The following is a 6,547-nucleotide window of genomic DNA, read 5'->3' as shown; positions in this document are numbered from 1 at the left end:
AGCGAGTCCGGCAGAAGTATAGTACTTAGCATGGGCGGGAGAGGAGGAAAACGTGTAAAACCATAGTCAACTTTTTAAAAAAAAGTCCAGAGGCATTATTTGGCAAAGAAAGTGTGATCCTGGCCCTGACTCTTAGCTTTCTGTTGTTCTGGAGAGATTAACCCCCCCCCCCCCGCATGAATTTGTGATTACTGTCCTCAGGATCAGAGAGCCAGAGGCATTTGCTAATCAATACTTGAAGTGACCTTTTTAAATTCACTTGGAATTTATAGCTATAGAAGTAAATTGTACTAATTGAAAGATATTGTATAGACACGTTCTCTCATATTTATATTGCTCCCCAATGGTCAGGCTACCAATACAGCAATTTTAAATTCTACAGAATTTTTGTCAGTCTTTCAAGCTGTCTGTTTCCACCGTCCTATTTCTCAAGGTATGACTTTCATGACAAACTTGTATTTAAAAAATTTCATCTCTACATTTTTTTTATTAAAGTTCATCTCTTTTTTTTTTTTTTTTTTTTTTTTTTTTTTGGTTTTTCGAGACAGGGTTTCTCTGTGGTTTTGGAGCCTGTCCTGGAACTAGCTCTTGTAGACCAGGCTGGTCTCGAACTCACAGAGATCCGCCTGCCTCTTCTCTTGATTTCACTTGTTAGCATAATTGTGAGATGTTATTTTACCTTTTCCCTGGCTAGAGGTATGTTTAACTACCATACTTAGTGATTTAATTTGGCCTAATAATTTGACTATGGAGATGAAAAAAGAGACTGAAAAAAATTCTGTCAAAGAGATGATGGTAAAGACACCTGTACGTGCATTATCATGGAGTGCTTTTTCTTTTGCCTTTCCAAATTCCCAGGTGTTCATAACATGGAATGAGGCATAATTTTGGCCTCCTGGCTCTTGCAAGGCAAAAAACAAACCGAATGAACAAAACTTCTACACTCCTATGTATATGGTAAAATATATATATATATATATATATATATATATATATATATATGATAATACATATGTGTGTATGTCGGTTTGTTTTATATATATACATGTATATATAGCAATTGCATAAATGTCCTTGTTAAAATAGATAATGGAAATATGTTATATTTACTTTGTGGTCTAGGAAAATTAAAATCTATATAGTTCATCTTCAAAAAGTTACTTTGTCTAGTGGTTTTGAGGAATAAAGAAAGAAAAGTATTTATGTCTGACCAATAGCAAGTGTTTAATAAATACTTTCCTTTGTCCTGAATCCCTGAAGTGGTTGTCCTTTAACTTCAGACTCAAAGTGCATTAAACACTTCTCTTTGATCCTGAATGTTGTGATTTGACAGAATATGGATGTCTATTTGCTTATGCAATGTTTTTCCCTTAGACATAGCTAGATTTTTTTTTGCCCTTTTTAAGCTGAGTTCAGTTTTTCTTGATAAAAAAAACATTTGAAAGAAACTAGAAATATAAGAGACAGACTGAACAACCAACTTTACAGTAAGCTTAGATGATATTTCACAAATATTTTATTGGACTTCATAATTTTATGTCTGTTTTGTCTGCTTATATGTGTACACACCACATGAGTACTTGCTTCACAAAGAGGACAGAAAGGGGCACCATATCTACTGTGACTGGAATTAGAGATGGTTGTGAGCCATCACGTGTGTGTTAGTTCCTCTGCAAGAGCCACAAGTGCTTCAAATCACTGGGCCATCTCTGCTCCCCCAACTAAGATGATTTTCACAGCAAAAGACAAATAATTATTTTAGGGAAGTGTAGTTGATTGTAGATTGCCTTGGCGGGTTACTTAGTCTAGGGGTTGTAACCCGCCTGGCAGTTCAGTTATTCCAGGGTCCCGGAGAGGCACTATCTGGAAGATATGAGCTGAGAGAGAGGAATGAGGCTATGCTAAGTTCGTCAGAGCCTCCGTTTGTTAGAGATGGGGTACAGCTTATATAGGGTAAGGAGTTGGGGGTGGGCACAGGGGCCTGGGCTCTTGCCGCGTGGTTCATCTTGGTCACGTGGTCCAGGAGGTTACCTTCGGTCAGGTCACGTAGGCCAGGAAGTCACAACTAGGAGATGACACACCTAGTTCTCTAGATAGTTTGGAATGTGGGGTGGGTTCCCCTAACAGATAGCTCTCCATTAACAGCCAATTTGGGTGTGGGGTAGGCTCTGTCAATAGAACGATTCTTAACACAATTATGGGTGTGGGATTCTCTGCAGACTCCCCAGGGTGATAGTTCCTTCAATAATCCTAGGAGGAAATGGCTCCTGACAGTTGATATGCTATTTTGTTGTTATTAAAGAATTCACACCTAAACTAAATTTTCTTTGGCAATCTAGAAAATGTTGAAAAGATGAACACTAAAACAATGTAAATACTTCAGATGTTTACATCTACTGTTTTGATGATTGGCAGCTGTAACTTATCTTGAGTATACCCAGAAACATGACTTTTAATTATTCCATTTGACTTATAAAGTTAGTGTGACTTTCTTGATTTTATTGTGAGCACAGCAAGCTTTTAAAACAGTATGCAATTTTCTCAAGTCTACTTAAGACACGTCTAAGAGAGTTTCAGACATCTTTTTACCACCTTTCATATCAAAGTGGCTTGTTGGAGGTATGGTTCAGCAATCATAAAAGAGAGATACATTGTTTTTGTTACTTCTACTCAACTCAGAATAGTGCAGATGTATTTTCTTATCAGCAACTTCTAAGGAATCTGGAAATTCCTTGATTTATAGTTTGTTGGAAATTTTGCAATGGGTAGTGATGTAAAGATTTGTTAGAGCAGTTGATATTGTGTGTGTGCCGTATGTGCATGTGAAAAAAATTACCTCTGTAATACATAATTTCATTCATCGAAGTCCTATGAAATATTTGTCAGTATAAAATCACTACAAAGCTGGGCGGTGGTGGCACACGCCTTTAATCCCAGCACTCGGGAGGCAGAGGCAGGCAGATCTCTGGGAGTTCGAGACCAGCCTGGTCTACAAGAGCTAGTTCCAGGACAGGCACCAAAGCTACAGAGAAACCCTGTCTCGAAAAACAAAACAAAAATCACTACAAAAATATGCATCCGTTCATTATAGTGATATGTGTGAATTTATGTCTAGACCTCAAAGTCTAATTATTTTGAAAAATTACAAGGGGTGGAGGGAGAGGAGAAGGTAAGGGGGAAGAAGAACAGTAGGAATTGGGAAGATCGAGTTGGGTGAAGGACAGAGAGGGAGAACAAGGAAAGAGATATCTTGATAGAGGGAGCCATTATGGAGTTAATGAGAAGTCTGGCACTAGGGAAATTCCCAGGAAGTCACAAGAATGACCACAGCTAAGACTCTAAGCAATAGTGGAGTGGGTTCCTGAACTGCCCTTTCCCTGTAAGCAGATTGAAGACTATCTTAATTGTCATCATAGAACCTTCATCCTGTAATTGATGGAAGCAAATGCAGATATCCACAGCTAAGCACTGGGTGTAGTTCCTGGAGTCTAGTCGGGGAGAGAGAGAGAGAGAGAGGAGCAATAATATGAGCAAAGAGATGAAGACCATAATGAAGATATCCACCGAAACAGCTGATAGTGGGAGCTCACTGACTCTCTACTGACACCTGGGGAACCTGCATAGGACTGAACTATGCCCTCTGAATGTGGGTAACAGTTGTGTGACTGAGCAGTTTGTGGGGTGACTGGCCATGGAACCAGTATTTACCCCTAGTGCATTTATCCCTACAGCTTTTTTAAGCCCATTCCCTATGGAGGGATACCTTGCTCAGCCTAGATATAGGGACAAAGAGCTTGGTCCTGCCTCAAGTAATCCGACAGACTTTGTTGACTCACCAAGGGAAGCCTCACCCTCCCTGAGGAATGGTTGGGGAGGGGGTTTAGGGGAAGGTGGTTGGAGTGGGAAGAGGGAAGGAAGAGGGAACTGGGATTGGTATGTAAAATAAAAAAATTGTTTTAAAAAAGTAAAAAAATTAAGATTAAATACATAAAAAATTTGTATGTTTTGCATACAGAATTATAAATCTTCTAAACTATTCCTAGAAGTATATACTTAAAAGTAAATTTCAATAATATAGTTGTATATAATAGTTCAAAACATCACAAATTCAACCACCAAAACTGTAACTTTTATTTGGTAATATGTATTTTAATAAACAGCTTTCTCCATCTGTAAGACCCTGATAATGCCTTTTAGGAAATGATAGAAAATAAATACAATAATTAGCAATTTGTACTCTGTACAAAAATCTTACTATGTTGTTCAGCAGGTCGTTTTGCTAAACACCATATTCTTTCAGCAAATATATGACATACATAATGCAATTTACCATAAACAATCCCTCATATTGAAAACTGGACATTCTCTAACACCCATTAGCTTGTATGCATGCCAGCACATGAAAATTTACATGGACTATTATAGTAGATTTTTATAAGATGAAAAATAGTACCAGTTTCCAATCAATCTGGACTGTTCCACTGCTGTGATCAAGTAGGTAGTAGGTGGGATCGCAGTTCGATTACTTATATTTGTGTCTCTACCATATTGTAATTACAACTAAAAAGAAAACATAGACTGTGTAAGCAACCTGGGAGGAAACATATATGGCCTAAATAGTGATATGATTCCAAACTGAGAAAACCTAATGTGGTGCTGCCCTTCCTTGTAGGGTCACAAGCAGATCTATACCCTCTTGCAAGAAAAGATGGCTATAATGCTAACATTTGAGGATAAATGGCTTCAAGTCAGTTTACAAAGACAAGTCTTTACATGTCTTTAACATATGGACAGAAAATATTTTGGCTTCAGTTTTTAATTAGTCAAATATAATCTTTGTGATGGATTAAATATGTCATTCTAAACAGATGTTATCTTGTTATTTTATAGAAATACACTACTTAGCTGGGCGGTGGTGGTGCATGTCTTTAATCCCAGTATTCGGGAGGCAGGGCAAGTAGATCTCTGTGAATTTGAGTCAAGCCTGATCTACATACAAAATGAGTTCCAGGACAGTCAAGACTGTCACACAGAGAAACCCTATCTCAAAACACAAAAAATTAAAATGAAAGAAATATACAATTTAGTATTATTTTAGGATTTGTTTTGCAAAGACTTTCATAGTTAATATTTTGAGTGCATTGAAATGTCTACCATTTAACTTTTGAGGTGTCCACTAAATAAAGTGTTGATGCAGATAAACATTTACATGTATACTTACATTTTATATTTTGGTTATGCTAGAACTGCAAAAATCTGGACAACAATCTTATCCCATTAGTCACAATCTAATTTCACATAAAGCCCAAAGAAGAAATATGCTTCTTTAAATTCCCACATGTCAGATACAGCTTATCCAGAAATGAAGCACCAAGCACTGTTAAAAAAAAATCCTGTCTATTAAGTTGAGGGGGACAATGAACAAAACAACCTTATATTGCCCTTGTACTTCTAAATGGCAAGAATATTTTAGTGCTTTCTATTGGAAACAAAACAAGTAATTTATCCTAGAAGGTTAATATCTGCATAACTTTTTTTCTTTTTAAAACTTTTATGGGAGTTTAACACCACCAATAGAATTTGAAAATATTGACAGCCTAAATAAATACCATACCTCTTTCAAGACTAAAGTAATTTTAATTTTTATAGCTTTTCAAATAGAATATATACAAAATATTGCTGTCATATACTCTGTAAAAGGCAAGCATACATAAGAAAACAGAAGAAATACTCACACGCTTGAGAAGTCCTCAATCTCTATGATCTGGACAAAGAAGACTCTTTAGAGTCCTTAAAAAACCAACTGTCAGGACTTCTAATAAGATATATATGATGAAGATGCCTTTGAGATATTTTATGTTTTCCTCACTATTTATTATACATAAAATTCAATTAAATCTGTGTATACAAATTATATGTATTCCCCTTTCTACTTTAACAAATTACATACCTCTTTTTCAACCTCCTCTTCCTTCCCAAACCCTACAATGACTTTTCTTGCTCAAATCAAACTACTCAGAAAACATCTTTGCCTTTTACCACAGATCTACCAATTTAGCTGCACAGTGAATAATCCCTTCCTTTGCATTGGAGTCCTGTGGACCTGTTCCTTTTTAAAGTAACCTTTACACTTTGCTTGAATACCAACAAACCTTCTACCTCTTCAGCCTCTTTCTGTAATTATCTTCTCTCCTGCATAATCAGTTTCCAGTCTGCCAAATCACTCTCATTAGTATGTAAATATGCTCTAACATCCTTCATCTAAACAAAACAGAAAACAAAGCCCAGAATTCTCTTGACCCCAGAGCTCTTTTGCTACAGTCCTATTCTGTCACAACAAATACTTCTGAAGACTTGTTCACAGATTCCAGTTCCAATTTGTATTTCTCTTCTCAGTCCTTTCCAAGCAGGCTTTGACTTCACTGTTTCGTCGAGACTGCCCTCAGTAAGGACTTTAGAGAGCGCGTTCTGGACAAAGTTGCCATATCCAATGACTTTGTTGTGATCTTGACTCATTTTTCTTTTCTCTTAGACTTATTTTTGTTAT

This window comes from Microtus oregoni, unplaced genomic scaffold, assembly GCF_018167655.1.
Source record: "Microtus oregoni isolate MIOR12 unplaced genomic scaffold, Mior012 000030F_ref0000283, whole genome shotgun sequence".
Lineage (NCBI taxonomy): Eukaryota > Metazoa > Chordata > Mammalia > Rodentia > Cricetidae > Microtus > Microtus oregoni.
This window is presented reverse-complemented; position numbering follows the sequence as displayed.